Source organism: Lepidochelys olivacea (assembly GCF_965140295.1).
Source record: "Lepidochelys olivacea isolate rLepOli2 genome assembly, chromosome: 4".
Classification (NCBI taxonomy): Eukaryota; Metazoa; Chordata; order Testudines; family Cheloniidae; genus Lepidochelys; species Lepidochelys olivacea.
The window spans coordinates 84,785,349-84,809,174 of NC_140414.1; positions in this window are offsets into that span (position 1 = coordinate 84,785,349).

A 23,826-nucleotide genomic window follows, 5' to 3' on the forward strand; every position below is an offset into this window, starting at 1 on the left:
TACCAATGCTATATGCTGCCTTTTGGACTTTTCACATTACCAAGAGTCTTCACAAAGTGCCTACTGGTAATAGCTGCCCCTTTCATAGAAACATAAGAGTGTAGGACTGGAACAGACCTCAGTAGGTGATATAGTCCCCTGCTCTGCACTCAAGGCAGAACTAAGTGTTATCTAGACTATTCCTGACAGGTGTTTGTCTAACGTGTTCTTAAAAACCTCCAGTGACCAAGGAAAGGATATTCATATCTACTCATTCATTGATGATTTGGGCATATGCCAGAAGAAGACAGCTGCAAGCCTGAACTATGTCTTTTCCCTGTTCTCTCAGCTGGGCCTCTTGGTGAACTATAAAAAATTGTCTCGTATCCCTCACAGATGACAGAATTTATAGAAGGTTTGATTGATTTAGGTCAGTGAGAACATAGCTGTCTGAACACAAATTCCTGTCAATGCAGTCACTATTATTTGGAATATAAGCAGAATAAACTATGATGGTAAAAAATGTGTTAGGGGCTGCTAGGTCATATGGTGGCACGCATGTACCAGACTTCTCCTGCAGCCATTTCAACACTGGCCCAGGTCTGTCTATTCCCCAACAATACACCAGATCACCATGTGACCAAGAAGGTTGTCATTGTAGAACTAAGATGGTGGAAGGAACCCAAGAATGTGTGGAAGGATGATATTCTCTCCCCCTTCCTTTAATCATGGATATGCATCAGGAGCAGGTTGGGCAACCCACCTGGACCATCTCAAGATGCCAGGGGTCTGGCCCGTAAGGTTCCACATCAATGCCCTGGAGCTCAGGATAATCAGGCTAGTTTGCATATCCTTCCTACCTGTTCACCAAAACTGCTCAGGATCTGCCCTGTGGACTGGACCAACACATCTGCAATGCACTTCATCAACAAGTAGTGTGACACACGCTCATCTCCCCTCTGTCAGGAAGCCATTAATCTCTCGACATGGTATTACCAACATGGAATAACCCTTATGGCTCTTCATCTCTTGGGAATCAGCAATAACTTGGCAGACTTACTGAGCAGAGAATCCATAGCTAATCACGAGTGGTCATTGCCGAGTTGCATTATGGAACCAATAATCTGTCTCTGGGGGGTTCCTGTGATAGATCCATTTGCCACCAAGACAACACCAGCTGTCAATTTCTGTTGTATGGGGAACTTGGACCTAGAGTGGACTCCAGGTCACCTTTATGCTTTCCACTGGGATAATTTCCAAAATCAAAGGAGAAAAAACCACAATCATTCTCGTAGTTTCCTACTGGATAAGGCAGTTTTGTCTGACTGACCTACTGCAGCTGTCCATTCAGCCACCGATCCAGCTACCAGACTTCCCAGACCAGATCTCACAGCACCAAGTCAGATACTTGACCCAGACCCGAAGTCCCTGCAATCCCTGAAAGCCTGGATGTTGGCTTTTTAAGTGCCATAGACACAATCTAGGCAAAACCAAGAGATCCTGATAAGAGCAGGAAGCCATACATCAGAAAGACTTATTCACCTAAATGGAAGAGGTTCTCAATATAGACAGCTCAACAGGGCCTGGATCCTACGTAGAATTGCAAATCCTCAACTACTTGCTGCATTTACAATGCTTCAGCCCTTCGTTCAGCTCTGTTAAGGTCTACCTTGCATAATCTCGGCTTGCCATCCACCTGTATAATCATGCTCTGTCTTCTCTTGCCCAACGGTAGTGAAGTTCCTCGGGGCTTGCCTACTTTCCACTGGTCAGAACCCTGCTCCTGCCTGGGGCATCATCATCATCCTCTTGAGACTCCTGGGGCCTCCCTTTGGCCCCTTTCAGAATTCTCCTTACTTCATCCAACTCTGAAGACTGTCTTCAGAGTTGTGGTCATTTTGGCTAGGTGAGTGCACAAGCCCCAAGTAGTTATAGCTGATCTTCCCTGCAGGACATTTCATATGGAGAAGATGGCGCTCAAAGTTCATCCCCAAGGTGATTCTGATAGAATTCTAAGACCATCAGTCAACCTGCTTCTCTTCTTCCCTAAGCCCCTTTCTTATTAGGAGTGAAGTTACCCACACTTTAGAAGTTTTATGTGTCTTACTTTACTACATTGATGACAGAATCAGACTGTTTAGGTTGTCTCCCCATTTATTTCCAGCTACTCCAAGGCTCAAACCATCTCATCACAAAGGATATGTAAGTGGATAATACACTGGTGGTAATGCAATGTAATAATATACTGGTGGATAATACTAGCTGATGGTGCACAGGTCGCTCTGCCAGAGCTCAAGCGACATCCTGCTTCAGAAATGTGCGATTTTTCAGATCTGCAAGGCAGTGGCATGAAATAGCCCATTGACTTTTGTCAAGCATTATGCATGGAGTTAGCTATCTGCGCAGTTCGGGAGGGTAGTTCTACCTTCCTTGTTTGACTAATACAATTGGTACTCACTCCTTATTCCACCATCCAGGAAGGGTATCATATGCCAGTCACCAACAGTGGGGTCTGTGCTCACACCTACTTGAAAGAAAAAGAACTTACTTACCCAATAGTAACTAACTATGGTTTTCAAGATGTTGCAGTCTGTGTTGATCCAATGGTGTGCCCTCCATCTCAAGTTTCAGAGTTCTTAGCTAATTGCAAGGAAACTGAAGGATGATAATGGTTGTTGTGCCCTTCCTTCATTCACCAGAAGGTACATGAGGCACATGTGCAGCGATAGTGGGATCGACACTGATTACAACATCTTGAAGAACCACAGTTACTGTAAGGTAAGTAACCATTCTATATTTGGCACAAAAAAACAACCAACTGAATTCTCAGCTTTTTCCTCCCACACTGAAAATTAGAAGCTATGAATTTTATACATTGACAACTAACGAGTCAAAGTTCAAGGGCAAGATACTTACATGGAAAATGTAATGGCATTTTCTTCACTGACTTTAGGCATCATTTCCTAAATATTTATCGCAATGCCTGTATTTATATCACATTTTGATTCATCCTTGACACCAGCTTAGAAAAAAAAGAATTAAAAAGCCATTTGTACATATTCTTGTATTTTGTTTGTACTCTTGCCATCTATTTAGCATTAATGTTGTGGGGGGTAGCTATTCTTTTAGAATGACAAACAGAACAAATTGCTTAAAATGGCACCACTGCTCTTTAGCAGACTGTTTTCCTTTTATGCTAACATAATGAATCATCTAACAATAGAGAACATTTTCAAAAGAAGGATTTTAGCAACACATGACCAGAAGGTTGAGGGAGAGGGAAGAACTGATCCCAAAGCAAAGTAATTAAGTGTATTTTTATGACAGTCAACCATTTCTGGAAGCTGCACTTTAAATCCAAGTCAAGTCCCCAAAGGACTGAGTCTGGTGATCTCAACTAAATCCTTTGGAACACTCTGTATAGTACAAAAGCCTGCACATTTTGACATAGTTGGCAGCCTTTGCTCAAAATGGGATCAGCATCAATTTGCCTGGAGAAATAGTGGTGTCTTTAAGTAAAGAGGGTTTATGTTTGGTAAAACAGTGGAGAAGTCTCCCAACAACTGTAATTCTGTAAAGGCTATAGGTTGTACAAACAGAGTCAGTTTACAACTCACAAGTCTCCCTCAATAGGATTATTGTTCAGTAACAATTTGTACTGGGATTTTTAAACATATGTTGGTATATTTTAAGGGGGGGGGTTAACACAAGTATTGTTTCCTCAGACTTTTTTTTTCTCTCCAATCTGTTCTGCTCCCAGATTTTCTTTTAAATTCTTTTAGTGATGATGGTCATGCAGAATACCACCTGCTGCTGACACAGTTCTGTAACAGGTTTTCAAGATACTTGTTAAAGATAACACCTTCCCAGTGAATATGAGTCTAACAGTGTGATCCAGGCAAGGGTGCTGAGGGCACTCTGGCAGTGGGCATTAGGGAGCACTGAGACCCAAATTAGCTTCTGTGTGTGCATATAAGCAATTATCTGTAGTCATCCACTACTCTAAAATAATTGGATCAACAGTGCATTTTGCTTAAAGCAGAGTGATTCTTGCTGTCAACTTTTCTCTGCACTTTATGCCTATTATAAGCAGGGCAAAGTAGCAAGTGTGAACAAGAGTGTCTTGCATATAACCAAGAGTTCAGAAGGAGTGAGAATGTGAGGTTTTTAAAAAACCTAGCCTAGCTAACATCTGTTGTTGTTATAGGTCATTTTAACTATATTTTGGTCCTGGTGTTCTGCCCACAAGCCGAGACTATTTTGTAATATGTTGGAGCTTGTATGTTATTTTTTTAAAGCAACAGGGTCTTGGGTAGTAAGGGTCACAAGAACTGCAAAATGTGTGTCTTTCCTTTCAGGGTATTTAAACAATGAAGTAAGTTTATGTTGCTTCTGGATAATTTCTTTTCTAGCAAAAAACCCTTGATATATAAAGCTCCTGATCTTTCCCTCCAAATTAAAAGATGATCTCCAAATAGATTTAAAAGTAATATAATATATATATAATTTAGAATTATGTGCTCCTCCAATGAACTGTGGTAAGAAATGCAGATTTTAAAAACTTGTATCTATAACTTACAGGTTAGATGGTAAATAATAAGTTTTCTATATATACTGCATACATATACTTTGAAATAGTGTAATTTATTCCTTTTTGAGGGAGAAAAAAATGTATATTTTTGATAGTTTCATTGTTATATTTCATGATAAAAATAATAAAGAAACAGTACATTTTAAAAGATGTTAGCAAAAGATTTGCAATTAGGGTGACCAGACAGCAAAAGTAAAAAATCGGGACCGGGGTGCGGGGTAATAGGAGCCGATGTAAGAAAAAGACCCAAAAATCAAGATTGTCCCTATAAAATCGGGACATCTGGTCACCTTATTTGCAATACAGCATATAATAACTATGGGTTCAATTGTGCCCATATTCACAGCCTTGTATGAGGACGCATGATATAAACTGCACCAACCCAGTAAGAGATCTGGGAAGTATGGGCTCTCAAGGTCCTGTTTCCCATTTTTTTATGTGTTTCCCATTTTTGCATCAGGCCTTTAAAAGACATGAGTACACCTATTTTCCCTCCCTTCCTTGCTCCCTCCTTGTCCACTTGTTCATGGAGTGGGAGCAGGGGCTATGATGGAAACTGAGGCCTATTATCCAGGAAGCCCTAATCTGACTGTGTAGAGCAGGGCTGTTGTATGTGTATCCTTATTCTACTCTCCAGCTGTGTTTAGGGCTTGGCGCAGTCAAATCCTATATAAAAAGCAAGGTAAAACAGTTGACATAAATAAAATGTAGCTCAGTTGTTCAGAGGGGAGGGAGGTTCACTGAGGGAAGAAGGACATGGTTAGTAACCAAAAAGTGTATCTGGCTGATGAATCTTGCCCATATGCTCAGCGTTTAGCTGATCGCCATATTTGGGGTCGGGAAGGAATTTTCCTCCAGGGCAGATTGGAAGAGGCCCTGGAGGTTTTTCGCCTCCCTCTGTAGCATGGGGCACGGGTCACTTGCTGGAGGATTCTCTGCTCCTTGAAGTCTTTAAACTACGATTTGAGGACTTCAATAGCACAGATATAGGTGTGAGGTTTTTTGCAGGAGTGGTGGGTGAAATTCTGTTGCCTGCATTGTGCAGGAGGTCAGACTAGATAATCATAATGGTCCCTTCTGACCTAAATATCTATGAATCTATGAAAGTGTGGTTGTTGACAGTAATGAGTTCCATCCTGCTTCCATAAAATGTATGTCAAAACTCCCACGGAATTCACTAAGATCTGGATCTAAGTCCAATAGATGATCAAAACAGACCTCAAATATCACATTCTTGGGACCCAGAACTTTATATTAACAAGTTTTTTAATGTGCAATATTATTAATTTTAAATGATTTTTTTTTACTTTAACCCTTTATATAGTGACACATCCTGTAAGGTGAGGAATACACTAGTATCTCTGTAAGAGGGTGCTCTGGGCTGGGACCGAGGGTTTGGAGGGCAGGAGGGGGATCAAGGCTGGTGCAGGAAGGGGGGCAGGTTCTGGCTGTGAGTGTGGGCTCTGGAGTGGGGCTGGGGATGAGAGGTTTGGGGTGCAGGAGCGTGCTCCAGGCTGGGATCAAGGGGTTTGGAGAGCGTGAGGGGGATCAGGGCAGGGGGTTGGGGCATGGGGAGAGGCTCAGGGGTGCAGGCTCTGAGCGACGCTTACCTCAAGTGGCTCCCAGAAGCAGTGGCATATCCCTTCTCCGGCTCCTACGCAGAGGCACAGCAAGGTGGCTCTGCACTCTGCCCCATCCTCAGGCACTGCCCCTGCAATTCCCACTGTAGTGCCAGAGGGGGCCTTTGGAGCGCATAGGAGCTGGAGCAGGGCCATGCCACTGCTTCCGGGAGCCGCGTGGTGTGGCCCTGACCCTGTGCCCGGCCAGAGCACCAGAGCAGGGCCAAGCCACATGGTGAGGTCCCTGACCCATCACCCCAGCCGGAGCACCAGAGCGGGACTGAGCCACGTGGTGCAGCCCCCAACCCAGCACCCTGGCAGGAGCACTGGAGCAGGGTCTAGCCACGTGGTGTGGCCCCTGACCCCGCTCCCCAGCGGGAGCTAGCAGGCCAACTTAAAAACGGCTCGTGGGCTGTAGTTTGCCCACCCCTGATCTAGAGTGTGAAATCTGATTTGATTGCTGTATATTCTGTATATCTGCACTACCCATTTCAGTAAATCAGGAACTCCAATATAAGTATTAAATATTTGGTGTCAGCAGTTTGAGTGCATATGTTGGTGGCAATGGACATCTCACTGGAGAATTTGACTCCTTGCTTTGAAAGAATTTAGAGTAGGAATTTGGTTGGGACATAACATGTCACATTTATGCCAAACAGAGTCCAGCTTTATGACTTACAGTGTATAAAATTCATAGCTTCTAATTTTCAGCAGGGGAAAATAAATCTGAGAATTCAGGTGTCTGTTTTTTTGTGCCAACATATAGAACAGTTACTTACCCTACAGTAACTGTGGTTCGTCAAGATGTTGTAATCAGTGTGGATCCCACTATAGCTGCACATATGTGTCATGTACCTTCTTGTGAGGGGATGAAGTTTCCTTACAATTAGAAGCCTGCATTAGCTGAGGACTCTGAAAGAGGGATGGAGGGTGGGCCATTGGATCAACACTTTAAATCACACAGAATCAAAAAACCTATTATAAAGAGTTATGCATGGTGTTTTATCTTAGAAGAATTAGAGACTTGCTATCCACTTCCAAAATAAAGCCAGGAGGCAGAACAGAGTGCACAGAAAGACACTACTGCTGTTTGTGAACTGTGAGGCACTGACTTCTTGCCAAGATGATCTCTAATTTGAATACCAGTACTCTAATTTCAAGATCCTTACCATTTACAGACTACAAGCACAGCAGAATGAGTAATCTGGCATGTTGAAAATCCAAATATATCTGTTATGACCTTCTGTACTATCAACTGGATATTCCTTGTTATGCTGTGGTGATGTTTCTTTTTTTTCAAAGTGAAGTCTTAATCAGGCTATTTTCTACTTGCTTGCTAAAGCCTCTGTTCTTTATCTGTTCGAACTCTGCAGACAGTGGAAACTGTTTCTTCACAGGATGCATAGACATACATTGATTTTTTCCCATTGAATACTTTTTGAAAATTGATTTCTTCTTGATACAGTGTGTTATTGCTATAATGAGATAAAATTTAGATCTTTATTGAAGTAGAGGGAGTCAAATTTTGAGTTGGAATATTTTGTTTTCTGAACATGCTTGCTCATTTTCCTTCTCTGTTGACTTTAAGAATTGCAAATATATGAGTATCCTTAATCTTCAGACTATATAAAAGTCAAATGTAACGTACTAATTTGTCTGTTATTGATAAATTATCTTTAAAAATGTGTAATTCATTGAGTATTTAGTGGCATGAGAGTAAAGATTTTTAGCTTTCAACCTTTTTTCCTTGGGGAATGGCTCAATATATTTTCAAATGATTCTTAGATTGGCTTGTAGTTTTGTTTATTTACAAAGCTGAGTGGAAGTGGAGGTGAATAAAAGAAGATACCATGCTGCACCTGGATTTCAGGATAGACCTTTTCCAAGGAGCAGGGATTCTTTAGGCCTGATTCCCATGCATCTTGAATTGTCATTTACAGCAAAACAAAATATATGTAAAATTCTATCCCCAATATACGTGAATGAATTTGAATTTGGTAGCTGTTCATATCCACTTTGCCTGGATATAATTGCACAAAGTGTAAGATAGAGGACAATCAGATCCAATAGCTTCAAACAGTAAACTTTAAAGTACCTATTGTGGCATGCAGTAAGTAAATCAAGGACAAAGGAATAATTGTATGGACTAGCTATATAGAATCTAAGTTCCCGTCTGCCTTGAGCAGCACCTAGCAATTTAGTTAAAAGGTAAAAGATTTGATGGGAAGAAATAATTACAATTTAATGGAAATTGTACTTTGTAAACCATGCTAGTAGGAATACGAAAGCCTGAAAAGTACATAACTAAAACTTTCTCAGTGAGAATGTAAAGGGACTTGTGAATATTAACATGCTTGTGATAGCTAAATGTAAGAAGATAACCATTATGTCAAGCTGAAGTTGGTAGCTCACATTTCTCAGAAGCAGGGTCCAGAGTTCTCTGATAACTGACTCTCTGTGTTAGGTGATGATAGCCAGTCTTGAACAAGATATTTGTCTCCACATGTCTAGCAGAAGTTTGAGGGCTATTTTTGCCATCCTTCAAAGCTTCATCATCTAGTCAGCTATGACTTACAGTATATCCAGTTGCAGTGATCTTTGTTTTGTTTGTTTGTTTGGGTCTGATGGCTCCGTCTAGAATTTCTATTTGATACCCATTCAGTTTGAGAAAATTGCTTATTGTGTCCTTCTCTTTTGTCACTAATGTGTCTGTGAAGCACAATATCATTGCTTTTCTTTCCACTAAGTTTCTTACTACTGATGTCTGAACAAAGATTGGTGTTCTGATGACAAACTGTGAATACTGATGTGTTTTTTCCTCTTTTCTGTATGAAGTTGTGTTAATACTTTATGCACTATTGAATATTGTCAACATATGACAAGCACCAGCAGAGGCTCAGCTAGCTCTCAGCTCAAAAACATGCATTAGACACAGGTCAAAGAGTAAACATAGATATAAGAAAAATATTAAAATTAAAATATGCAAGTAAAATAAACTTTTACAAGTAACCCATTAATCCTGGGAGTGCCAGCACACTGTGCACTAAGGGGCCACATAGTCTCATGTGGGGCCTGAATGATCTTAAGGACCAACGCACCAATGCACTGCAGTTGTCAAATCTTGTGATGACAGAGACCTGGATAATTGTAGCAAGTTCCATATCTGAAAGAAAAGGTCACATTCTTCTTGCCATGTTCTCAGATTCTACAGTGGGGTGCCAGTAAAAAATCCTAAAGCAGATATATAAAAAGAAGCAGTAGTGAGCACTGCTGTGACTCAAGTATCTAGATATCTAACAAGAACGAAAAACAGTGAACATGAACAATAAAAAGTGGGAACAGTCTTTCAGTCAAGAGGGCTAATATAATCTCTGCCATTTTCCGTCTGCTTTGCCCAACCTACAAATATCTCCTCCATTTCCAGATTGAGGCTCAGCTAACAAATATTCATCCAAGCTTCAGTCTCATTCTGACACTGGGTAAACTGGTCAACCACTCTATGTCAAGCAAAATAATAAACATTAGCATAGTAAATATGGCTGAATATAATTTACAAATTTATTTGAACCAACCCTCTCAGGGTTGAACCAGTAGTATGGGAAAAGTCTCTTCGGGTCTTAGCCTTGTTGTTAAATTCTAACAAATTTACATACATTGATGCAAGAATGTCTTTTCTTTTGCTTTCAAAATGTTCATTCTTTCCATGTCTTTAAGAATGTGTATGCTATTTTTTTGTTGTTGTTATGCAGGAGGTCTCTTTGCAAGGTTTGTTTTATCCAGTGGTCATTAAAAAGGTATGACTACAAATGCACAGTTTGGAGGCAGAATGTATTCTTTTAACAGTTTTATTTTTATTTCAGTTATTAGTTAGTATGGCTTTTGCTAAAGTTACTTTTAAAAAATATGAACTTTAAAAGATACATAGTGTGAGCAGATAAAGGGTATACCATGAATCATGGAGAAAGGGAAAAATTGTCAAGGAGAGTTCTGAAAACTGCTTGATGTTAAGCAGAAACATTGTCTTTCAGTTTAAGCCATAGGGAGCTAACGTTTTAAGTCTGTATGCAGAAGTTTTTTTCTTTCATCCTGATTGCTGGGTTTGGATATACAGTTTCTGCTGGAACATCCTAAAGTCACAGGTGGATAAAATTAAATTTGGTAGGTTAAAGATTTGACAGATACTTTGATCCAGCCTCTGAGATGGATAATGGCAGAATTGAGGTGCTGAAGCATAAACATACAGCAAGTCACTGTGGCTGTAACTTATGTATTGTTTATTATACTCGGTATGTTGACAATCTGTGACAGATAGAAATACAAGAGGATATTCAGATATTGTATTGTAGATTCCACATGTAGTGCTCCTCGTAGATTCAGTCATTTCTATCTAAGTGACCACAGGTCATGCATCTTTTTCTTTTAAAAAAGTGAAAGCCAGTATTGATGACAGACAGATTTTATTCGACTTTTACAAAATCGTGTGAAGGTCAGGGTGTTGTCTAACTGATGTCACTGGAGGCTTGCAGATTTGCTTTCTGAAATTATTTTAAATTGAACTAATGGGTAGCTCTCTTTGACAGTGCTTTTATAGTCTCGTGAAGCAAGATGAAATTCAGCGACAAAGGAAACTCAATTTTATTTATCATTTCTTTAGGCTTTGTTAGCCAGCCAGTTCCAAGACAAGAAATAATCAGCTTAATTTATCTTTGTTTTATTTAAAGCAGGTAACTTCAATTAACAATTAATTAGTGAGTTCCTAATTATTTCCCCTCATTATTGTCAATACACTAAATTCTAAGACTGGGACTACAGTATTAAACCTTTTTAAAATGTCCCTTTCAAATACTACTGTGTGTATATCCCCCAGAAATATTATAAAGAGCAGTTTCAGTAATGTAAAAAGGAGTGTATCTGGAAAAACCTATTAACTTTCCACGTGGATAATCTTGTAGTTAAAGCACTGGACTGGGACTCAGGAGATCTGGCTTCAGTTCCAAACTATTGCACAGATTTTCTGTGGGGTCATAGGCAAGTCACCTAACCTATCCTCTTTAATAAAGGAGAATAATAATCCTTTCTTTGTCTGTCTTGTTTATTTAGACAGAAAGATCTTCATGCATATATGCACACTACGGTTTTCCACAGTCTAGCATAATGGGATCCTGATTTTAGATTGATCCTCTAGGCACTAGTGTAATATAATCATAATAATAATTAATAATAAGTAGTAGTAGGCTGGAATGAGGTACAGTAAATCAAGCCAGGCTTGAAAAAGAGTACTCCTATTTCTCGGTTATATACTGGCTCATTATTCAAACACTGGATTTTATGCTGCTCTTTGGCTCTCGAAGGCACACCAATTGCAGAAAGTGAATTTTGCTTCCCCTTTGTGGGAGTTTGGCAACAACCTAATCACTCGGTAATCCACAGTGTACCATTAGCTGGCAAATGGAACATAGATTGAATTAAATAAAATGCCACTCATCATTAGAAAGCCTTTGGAGCTGTTACCATTAAAATAAGTTATTTTTATTAATGCATGAAAATACTGATTTATGAGCACACAATAACTACAAAGAATGGTCACACTTATAGCATAAGAGAAAGAAATATGGCTTAAACATTAAAAAAGAAGTCGAAATATGCATGAATCCATTTAGGTTGTGTTTTCTAGAACAGAAATAAATTGTTTTAACAGGTAAGAGAATATACATAATACAAATAAAATGATATGGTAGTTATTACTAATGCAGCAATAACATCACATAAGAACCAACTGACAGACAATAGGACTGAGTCTTGGTCACTTTGGAACATGGGACCAAGAATCCTAAGTCATTTTGGTGCTTTTGAAAACGTTAGACATCATCTTTTTATGTAGTGTTGTTATAGCCGTGTCAGTCCCAGGATATTAGAAAAACAAGGCACATGGGGTAATATCTTTTATTGGACCATCTTCTGTCGGTGAGAGAGACCAGCTTTTGAGCTTACATACAGCTCTTCTTCAGGTCACAGTTAATTGGTGAGTTCCTCGTTATTTCCCTTCATTATTGTCGATATACTAAGTTTTGAAAGGATCTAGATTTTCAGGTCTGAAGAAGAGCTCCATGTAGCTCAGAAGCTTGTCTCTCTCACTAACAGAAGTGGGTCCAATAAAAGATATTGCCTCACCCACCTTATCTATTTTTATGTCCTTTGCGTGATTCTGGCTGTCCTACCTTTACCCTTCTATGCAATCTCACATAGAATTGTGACCATAATGCAAATCACTGGTTTAGCAGTCCCATGTACTTTATGGCAAACAAACTCCTAACTAAGATTTTCTAAACTTAACCCTCTTTTTACAAAAATCTTCCCCAAAACTACATCTTCTGTGAATCCTGTACAGCTATGCCAGTGGTTCTGATGATATTTAATTTACATAGTAAAAAGAAAAGGAGTACTTGTGGCACCTTAGAGACTAACCAATTTCTTCGAGCATAAGCTTTCGTGAGCTACAGCTCACTTCATCGGATGCAAACTGTGGAAAGTATAGAAGATCTTTTTATACACACAAAGCATGAAAAAATACCTCCCCCACCCCACTCTCCTGCTGGTAATAGCTTATCTAAAGTGACCACTCTCCTTATAATGTGTATGATAATCAAGGTGGGCCATTTCCAGCACAAATCCAGGGTTTAACAAGAACGTCTGAGGAGGGGACGGAGGTAGGAAAAAACAAGGGAAAATAGGTTACCTTGCATAATGACTTAGCCACTCCCAGTCTCTATTCAAGCCTAAATTAATTGTATCCAATTTGCAAATGAAGTTACTCTGAAATTTACATAGTGCTTCTCATCTGTAGACTGCCAAACACTTTACAAAGATGAGCATGCATCATTACTACATTTTTACAGATCAGGAAACTAAGGTCAAGGGAGGGAATTTTATTTCCCAGGGTTATGCAGCAAGTTCTAAAAAGAGATGGCAGCAGAACCTAGGTTTCTCTACTCCCAGTGTGGTTTCTTGCTACCAAGTTATACTACTTCCCTTTTACCAGATTTCCTGATAATAATATAAACAACTGATCTGGAGAATGTGGTAGATGCTCCATCACTCACACTCTTGAAATCATTGGAGTGTCTTTTTAAAGGATATGCTCTAGCTCAGCCAGAAGTTATGGGTTGGTGCAGGAACTGCTTGGTGAATTTCTGTGGCCTGTGTTTTGCAGGCAGTCAGACTAAATGATCACAATGGTCTCTACTGGCTTTAAAGTCAGTTACTCTGAATTCAGTGTGTGTTTGTTCACTGAATTTCACTTTTTCATGCCCACTCTCTAGGAAAAGGAATTTTATTTTATTTTTGTTTTTCCTTACTTTTCATGTTACAAAGTATTGTGTACATTTAGAGATCTATACATTATAAATGATAACTAATAGGACATAATGAAACTTTACAAGTAGGAACAATGTCAGGAGACTAATGATTTGTGATATCCCCTAGTCTTATTGTGATGGTATTTCCTTATCCTGGTTCTGGATCATTATATGAGTGAAATTCACTCTTGGGCAGCAGGCCACCTCAAGGCTTTATGCGCCACTTAAGTCCCACTTAAGTTTTGAAAGTTAAGGAGGTCTTAAGTAGTACATAGCCCTAATGGTGGCAAACTGCCCTGGGTGAATTTCTCTTTACAATAGCAGCAACTGTATATCTAGCAAGTTCTTGGGAAAGAGGGTAGATCAGCAATTTCCACACACCACAAGGAGTTGGAGAAGCCAGAGGTAGCAAGACATTACTGTCTAGTTTATAAAGACACTGAGACAGAAGTCCAGTTTCAGTAAAACCAGGGCTACCAAATATCAAGCATTGAATACAAGATTCATACATTTTCCCTGCCCTCACCCTTTTTCAGAGCTCTGCTGGATTATCACACATATTGCAGGGCTGCAGGCACTGAGAAGATCTTTTCCTGAATTACTACTTCTGTTCTCTGTGGTCCCCTGCAGTTTCAGGCATTAGCGCTGAGAGAAAGGAAATTGCTTCTTCCTCTTCCCTCCCCAGCCAGTCTGAAGCCAGCAGGTGAAAGAGGCAGCTAATGGCTACACCAGTGATTCTCTGGCTATGGAGTGAGGAACAGCTGGAGATAAGCTGTGAGAGCAAAGGCAGGAGGGAGACTGGCTGAGGAAAGAGAGGCAAGCTGAAGAATAGGGGTTTGAGGATGCAGGAGCAGGAGGGGGGAAACGGGCTAGCGGGGGATAGGGCAGAAATGGGGACAAAAAGAGGCTGCGGGAACAGAGCACAGGAGGTGCAGGGACAGGTAAAAGAACAAGGAACTGAAGGAGGGCAAGCCATGTAGGTGTGTACCTCTGACTCACTCCAACACTCTGGTTCCACTGGCTTCTCCATAGTGAGCTGCTTCTGCCCATCTCCTATGTACTTCCTGCTTCTTATGGACATCCTGGAGGGGAGGTAAGTGACTATTTCTCACAGGTGCATAAGGACGTATGGAACTGCACAAAACTTGGTGGTTATGTCAAACTGACTGATAAACTCAGAACTTATCCTGGAAATCTAGGGAAATTTTGGTTTACTTTTATTGTCTCTTTTTTCGGGAGCGGAGGAAGGACAAAACATATAGTTTGATTGGTTTTTTGCATTCATTGAAAGAATTAGGGAACACACTTTGTTTAAACTTTGACACTCTTTTATTCACTTTTAATTATTTTTGTATTCATCTCAAAATGGTTTAGTTTTACTAGTGGAAAAATATGGAACCTATAAAGTGGTCAAAATATTTCCTGGAAATTCACCTTACTCTTTACAAAGACTTGGTACCTTAATGGATAAAGCATCTGCCTTGCATCAAGGCTCATTCTGTTCAGATCCTGCAATAGTTCTGATTTTATTAGTTTGTTTTTTCAATCAGTTCAATATTGGCTTATTCTTTCCAGTTTTGTAGAACATCAAACAAGACAAGAAATAAATGTCTTATTTAAAACACTTCACAAAAGCAAATGGTTGGACAAAGCATGAGAACTGAATTTGGACTCTGATGTTTATAAAATTTGATAAATTTGGAGCTCACATAGTCTGCTAGGATTGATAAATTCACATATGCTGGCTCGGATTGTAATTACCTTAAATAATTCTAATTATTTTTAAAAGCAATATAAATAGCTATCCCTCTTCTATTTAAAAAAAACTGTAAATGGTCCATGTCAAGGTTCCTCCCCCACTCTGAACTCTAGGGTACAGATGTGGGGACCTGCATGAAAAACCTCCTAAGCTTATCTTTACCAGCTTAGGTCAAAACTTCCCCAAAGTACAAAATATTCCACCCGTTGTCCTTGGACCGGCCGCTACCACCACCAAACTAATACTGGTTACTGGGGAAGAGCTGTTTGGACGCGTCCTTCCCCCCAAAATACTTCCCAAAACCTTGCACCCCACTTCCTGGACAAGGTTTGGTAAAAAGCCTCACCAATTTGCCTAGGTGACTACAGACCCAGACCTTTGGATCTTAAGAACAATGAACAATCCTCCCAACACTTGCACCCCCCCTTTCCTGGGAAATGTTGGAATAAAAGCCTCACCAATTTGCATAGGTGACCACAGACCCAAACCCTTGGATCTGAGAACAATGAAAAAGCATTCAGTTTTCTTACAAGACAACTTTTAATAAAAATAGAAGTAAATAGAAATAAAGAAATCCCCCCTGTAAAATCAGGATGGTAGATATCTTACAGGGTAATTAGATTCAAAAACATAGAGAACCCCTCTAGGCAAAACCTTAAGTTACAAAAAAGATACACAGACAGAAATAGTTATTCTATTCAGCACAATTCTTTTCTCAGCCATTTAAAGAAATCATAACCTAACACATACCTAGCTAGATTACTTACTAAAAGTTCTAAGACTCCATTCCTGGTCTATCCCCGGTAAAGACCAGCATATAGACAGACACAGACCCTTTGTTTCTCTCCCTCCTCCCAGCTTTTGAAAGTATCTTGTCTCCTCATTGGTCATTTTGGTCAGGTGCCAGCGAGGTTACCTTTAGCTTCTTAACCCTTTACAGGTGAGAGGAGCTTTCCCCTGGCCAGGAGGGATTTCAAAGGGGTTTACCCTTCCCTTTATATTTATGACAGTCCATCTTTTTATGTCTGTATGGTGGCATTTCTTCCTCTCATTCTGTGAAATGTTTTATATCAGATTACATAAAATATAATTGTTGTTCCCACAAACAGGAGATGTTTTATGTCAGGATTTAGTGTAGGTTTGTCCGAATGATTTCTCAAAATATATTTGCAATTGTGATGGAACTAAATTTATTTTAGGAAATTTTATCTGGGACAGAACCAGCCCACAATCTGGGCCAGAAACGGGCCAGAACCTGCACCTGAATCAGGCCAGAATCTGGGCCAGAATTTAGGCTGAAATACAAATAGGATAGGATTATGTTTTTAAATGGTTTTTCAGTTTGTCAATTACTTTTCCTATAAGATAGTTCTTCTCTCTCTACTGATCTGCATCCATTGGGATACTTCCTGATAAACTGCTCCTGGCTCTTCACTGTCCATGAAAAATATAGATATTGATGTACTGCAGCATGCAACCGCAGTGAATTTCTCCATATAATGAAATCCCAGATCCTCACGCTATGTCAGTGGAGTCAAAAACTCAAAGAGGTGTGTTAAGAATAGAGTAAGATCACCCACTAATATGTGGCACCTCTGGCACAGGCCTACTCCTTCCTGAACTCTGAATTTCTTCCCTTTTCTTGGGTTTGAGACAGACCTTTAATGCCTTATGACCTACATTTTTTGTATTAAATTCCCTTTCTGTATTTTTATGGTTTTATCGCTTTAGATATTTCCACTGACAATATAATGGTTCCTCTGGCCGCTCCAACACTCTCCCCCTTCATCTAACTCTGATCTTAACAAAGTTTCTTGGTGTCATCGTACTCCTCTCTGAGTTCTCTGTACACTGTTGTGATTCACATCCTGTCAGGTCTCCTACTGACCATTTTCTGTCTTGCTCATAGTCTCCTCCTTCTTTCCCTTTCACAGAAAATGTAAAGGATAGGTTACCCGTACTTTTTCCTTAATTTAAATAATGTTATGTTTGCTCCAATCCAAATTAAACAGAAGTTCATAATCAACATGTACCAGGTTTTTTTGTTTTGTTTGTTTGTTTTTAAGATAAAAATTTCAGCCTTCAAGTAGATTTTCCTAGTCATTTTTCTTTTGGGTGAAAAGCCTGGTTCACCTCTTAGTTACAACTGTTTTAGTGTAACTCTATTGGCTTCAGTGAAGTTATGCCTATTTTACACCAGTGTAAGTGTGATAGGTTAATCTGCCTGTGAGCTGGAGAGCCTTGTGCTAAACCAGTCTTGATTATAAAATGAGCCCCGTGGGAAAGAGATCCGGTCAATCCAATATAAAATGCAATGGGCAGCTGCAGGGCAGGGTGGGGTGAGAGAACAATAGACATTGCTAAAAGAAGTGTGGCAGTAAACTGGGAAAGCTCAAGAAACAGGAGTCTGTGTGGAGCTGGGGCTGGTGGAAGGGGCAGCTATGAGGAGCAAGTGTAACTCCTGCAAAGCCCTAGCCAGATAAAGCCTGTGAGTGGGAGGTAAGAAGCAAAGATGATCTGAAAAACTTTGTGTTTGTTTTGGATGTTTTCGTTCTGTTTTTGACAAACTCTGTTGCCAGCCGGAGAAGAACAGGTGAAGAGTGAATTAAAGGATTGATCTCAGAAGGTCACTAAAGACTGAGTTCTTAAAGGGGACTGGACAAAAGGGAAATAGATGTGGGATTGCCATAGAGACAGCCTTAGCCATGAGGGAGCACTCAGGAGGCAGTAAATGGCCAATGTGCTGCAGTAAGTTAAAGGAGAATTAGGACCTTGGGTGTATGCATTTGGAGGAAATTTCTGAGGATCCCCATGCAAAGGTTTTAGTGGTAAAGATAATATAGCCTGGGACCATCTTTTTCAGTGATTCACCACAGAACCAGTGACCATGTGCATGACCCCTTTAACCTTTTTCTGGCCCACCCACCAATACAGCCTGGATATGTGGCAAGAACTCTTGGGTGTGGGGGATAGTGCCCTGTGCATTAAGTGAAAGAACCTCATGTGATGGTACCCTCTATACATGGATATCAGATACTCTGAGCTTCTGTCTGAATGCTTTATCAGAACCTTTCTAAAACTCTTTAGATGGCAAAATGAAATTGATCTGGCATCCTAATAGTGACACCCGCCATTCTTGGGAGATTTTTGACACTGCCAGTCCTGAAAGGAAGCTGAAGTAAAAAACAAAAACCCAGAATAATTTAGAATCCAAAAAGAGGTTTATTGTGAGCTTGGTTCAAAATATGGATGAAAGTTTATTTCAGTGAAGACAAAGGGAGAGAGATAAAACCTTTAATGGACCGGTTATTTGTCCACTTGAATGTCACAATGGTCTTTGTGGTATTGGTTCATATTCTCTGTGTATATATAAAGTCTGCTGCAGTTTCCACGATATGCATCTGATGAAGTGAGCTGTAGCTCACGAAAGCTTATGCTCTAATAAATTGGTTAGTCTCTAAGGTGCCACAAGTACTCCTTTTCTTTTTGCGAATACAGACTAACACGGCTGTTACTCTGAAACAATGGTCTTTGCTATCCTGTTGCCTATTTTATCCTGTATTATGTGGCCTCCTCTGTCTTTCATTATCTTACCCTACTCTTCACCATGTTGTACAGTTTCATCTTAAATCCCGCAAATTCATTGTCTTCCTTTCTCTTATCTTTATACTGGTCGCATCTTTGCTTTTTTTCTTTCAGTATTGCATCATTCTTTTTCCCATACCCCATTGTCATAGCACTCTTCTTACATACTGTAAACCAATGTGTAAAAAAAGTCCAGCATACAATAACATTCTCTCTGCATTGTTAAAGCCTGTTGTGATCTCAAACACTCCACAGGCCTGATGTTTTGATTACCTTAACTTGATGACTTTTAAAATGAGCTTCTGCTGTCCAATCCTTTAAGGACCTTAAATTCAAGACAGCTTTAAAAAGCCACTGAATTGTTTTTCTCATTTCTTTCTCAGTTAGAAACAGAGATATGAATCGTTTCAGAGTGGTAGCTGTGTTAGTCTGTATCAGCAGAAAGAGCAAGAAGTACATGTGGCACCTTAGAGACGAACACATTTATTTGAGCATAAGCTTTCGTGGGCTAAAGCCCACTTCATCAGATGCATGCAGTGAAAAATACAGTGGGAAGATAGATAGATGTATACAGAGAACATGAAAAAATGGGAGTTGCCATATCAACCCTTCATGAGACCAATCGATTAAGGTGGGCTATTATCAGTGGGGGGGGAAAGGGGGCCGAACTTTTGTAGTGATAATCAGGATGGCCCATTTCAAACAGTTGACAAGAAGGTGTGAGTAACAGTAGGGGGAAAATTAGCATGGGGAAATATCTCAATGCAGTCGAGAGAAACATTCAAAATATTTCAGATTTTTACAGAATAAGTGTTGGTGTCACATATACAGCATTTTAGTTTTCTTATTATTCTCACTAGACTTCCAAAAGTCCAGCACTGGCAGATGTTACATAGAATGCATGCATACAAGTTTATGTGCCTGCGATGTAGGAAACTGTTTGCAAATAACGTGAAAACTTAGAGACATAGTATCTCCTAGTTTGCTGATACGTTAGGATACACTATTATTTGGCCTGCAAGGTTAATTTCAGATTTGCTATGAATGGAAAGTGGGTATTCAATTGAAGAATAATCCTTTGTCTTTGCCTCTCATGTCACTTACCCATCGTCACATTCTGTTGTTTTGCTTCATTGGCTGGTTGACAAATAGCACTCTATTCAAAAAAAATGATGGGCCTGTTTTCCCCACTTATACTAAAGGGAATGGGAAACCAGGAATGAAAAGACAGGAAGCTTAATACTAGGCAGCTTGCTCCATTTCTGCTAACATTAAATTAATGTGGTTTTGAGAAAACAGACACTTTTTCAAATAAAAATTCTACTCAAACAGTGTAAGAAAAACTTTAAACAAAATTAAAAGCTTCTGTTCTCCCTAGAAAAGCAAGTCTTACTCTAGCTTTAGGTAATCTGAAGATTTCACTCTTCTAAGGGCTCATCTACATTCTGGAGAAATCCCCTGTCTGGGGGTCTGCTTCCCTAAAGTTCACAAATGTGTTGTGTATTAATTGATCCACGTAGGGCCTGCTGATGCACACTAAAGATTCACTACTGCGCCTTAACGTAAGTACTGTTTTCTTTAATGTAGGGACTGTTTCAAACAGCACTACATTAAAGTGCACCGGTATAGTCTATATGTGCAATATGTTAATGCACTTTGGAAATCACACCTCCATAGAGACAGGTTTCAGAGTAGCAGCCGTGTTAGTCTTTTTTCGCAAAAAGAAAAGGAGTACTTGTGGCACCTTAGAGACTAACCAATTTATTTGAGCATGAGCTTTCATGAGCTACAGCTCACTTCATCGGATGCATACTGTGGAAAATACAGAAGATGTTTTTATACACACAAACCATAAAAAAATGGGTGTTTATCACTACAAAAGGTTTTCTCCCCCCACCCCACTCTCCTGCTGGTAATACCTTATCTAAAGTGATCACTCTCCTTACAATGTGTATGACAATCAAGGTGGGCCATTTCCAGCACGAATCCAGGTTTTCTCCCCACCCTCCCCCACAAACCCACTCTCCTGTTGGTAATAACTTATCTAAAGTGATCACTCTCCTTACAATGTGTGTGATAATCAAGATGGGCCATTTCCAGCACAAATCCAGGGTTTAACAAGAACGTCTGAGGAACAGTGGGGGGGGGTAGGAAAAAACAAGGGGAAATAGATTACCTTGCATAATAACTTAGCCACTCCCAGTCTCTATTCAAGCCTAAGTAAATTGTATCCAATTTGCAAATTAATTCCAATTCAGCAGTCTCTCGCTGGAGTCTGGATTTGAACTTTTTCTGTTGTAATATCGCAACTTTCATGTCTGTAATTGCGTGACCAGAGAGATTGAAGTGTTCTCCGACTGGTTTATGAATGTTATAATTTTTGACATCTGATTTGTGTCCATTTATTCTTTTACGTAGAGATGGTCCAGTTTGACCAATGTACATGGCAGAGGGGCATTGCTGGCACATGATGGCATATATCACATTGGTAGATGTGCAGGTGAACGAGCCTCTGATAGTGTGGCTGATGTTATTAGGCCCTGTGATGGTGTCCCCTGAATAGATACGTGGGCACAGTTGGCAACGGGTTTTGTTGCAAGGATAGGTTCCTGGGTTAGTGGTTCTGTTGTGTGGTATGTAGTTGCTGGTGAGTATTCACTTCAGGTTGGGGGGCTGTCTGTAGGCAAGGACTTGCCTGTCTCCCAAGATTTCATTAATCCACCATGTAGACAAGACCTGACACAGGGACAACTCTCATTATAGCTAGTACTAACAAAACAACAAATGGTTATTTCTATAACAATAAAAACCAACCAACCAAAAAAAGGTGCATTGAAAGCATCTTTGTCTGCACAGGATGTCTTAAGAAAAATTCTAGTTTGGGTTGTGGACAGCAAAGCAAACCTGAGTATTTTGCTGGACAAACTGGGAATGAGACACTTTACATGCAAATAAAGCTATTGCATTATTAATTCATTCATAAATAATTAACTAAAAACAAGTTTATTAAAGTGAATAACTCCCCCTACCACCTATTCTCTTTTTGTAACCTTAAAATGGAGCCAATTTTTCTACAGCATCGGGCACTCTAAGCCTAATCCTGCAGTTTGGATGCAGGCAAAACTCTCATTTTCATCAGTTGTAGTGTCTCTTGGTTGGAGAATGCAGAGTTGGGCCTTTTGTATAAGTAATAAAACATCAAAGGCTCTGTCATTTTGCAAGATTCTTATGTGCCTCAGGTGCAATATGGATGGCCGTAGGCCTTAGAAAATGCAAGATGTATAAATATATAGAATAGCTGCAATACATGTTCAGTTATTTTTTTTAATTACTTAATGTTTAAAATTGAAAAAGTGCTTAAAGCATCTTTTTAAAAACAGAAACATTAAATTTTTAAATTTTATTATTTTTCCAGACTAAAATATTGCAATCTTTTGGAAACCTTTGGCTCCCAGAGGCTAAGGGATTTTTTGTTTTTGTTTTGTTTTTTTAAGAAATGTTTATTGTGTGTTTGGTACCTACAGCTAAATGTAACAATAAGAATTATTTCTATCAGTTGCTGGCTGGATTTCTGTTCCCATTTATTTTGGCAGTAAAGACCAGGTAATTGAAAAGTAGGTAACTTAAAGTTTAAAAGGGGGAAAATAAATATTTTTTAAAACTTCCCAGCTTGATTTACATGATCCATAGAAAGCAGAGTGGAACTGGTAACTTATAGCCAGCTATATTAGTTGCTGTCTTTGAAAGTGTGCGTGGAAATCTTAGTTCAAAACTATTAAAAACCATTCTGCATCATCACGAGATCCATAAGGGGGCATCACCTTAATTAGAAGGAACTTTGATAGCTCAGACAAAAATAAATGGCATGTTTTGTCTTAAATTTTTTGTTCTTTCATTCTGTTAAATATGGCTTACAGAACTCTGGCAACAGACTAAAATTTACAAAAAGGCTGGGAATGTTTTAAAGCAGTCTCCTACCCCATTCAATAATTTATCCCTTATGTAATGCCTTTGCCACTTTCAATAGACTACGTAATTTTAGAAAATGAACATGAAAACAAATTGAAAAAGCAATAATGGATATATTGTACTATTAGTGCAACTTGGCAGATTACTAATTCACAAATATTGAAACTAGCACTGATGGAGATGAATGAATTACTCATAATTTAGTAATGCGAATCACACTAACAACAACGACCTGCAGTAACTAGTGGCACTAGAGGAATGATTAAAAGTGTTAGCACAGAATTGCAAAGTTGATAACACTTTCTTTCTATTTGTTTAAAATGTGTTCTGTATTTCTCTAATTTATCTGTTACTTTCCATTTCTTTAGTCACTTTATATCCTTGTATCTCTTTGTGAGATAAATACATAGGGACAAATTCATCCACGGAACAGCTCCATTTAATGTCAGAGGTGAATTTGTCTTTTAACATGTCAGGAAACATGTCAAGGCCTTGTTTTACTGGTGGTATATTCTCAAATGGGATAGTAATATGAATCTATGTGATTTAGCTGTGATTGCCACTATCTAACTGTAGCTCTCCTTAAACAAAATATTTGCAGTACATATATTTGTTGAAATGTGGAGAAAATCCTGACCCAAATAGTATATTCTAAAATGTGTCTGACAGAAGCTGCCATGTTATCATATAAGGCTAAGAAAAATTAATATCATTAAAGAAAGAGATTGATAAAATGTGCTGTTTTAAATATTGTGTAAATGTATCTATAATTCCAAACTTCTACTGTGAAGCTTCCTTCAAGTATATAAATTAGTACTACTGTCAGAGATGGCATTAAGTATTCAATAAGAGTAGACTTAATGCAATTAATAGCAATTAAAATTATACTTTTATGATGTCAGCCACCAGCATTGTAAAGACATAATTGCCTGTAAGGACTTTTGTACCATATTTATCCTCTAAAACTGT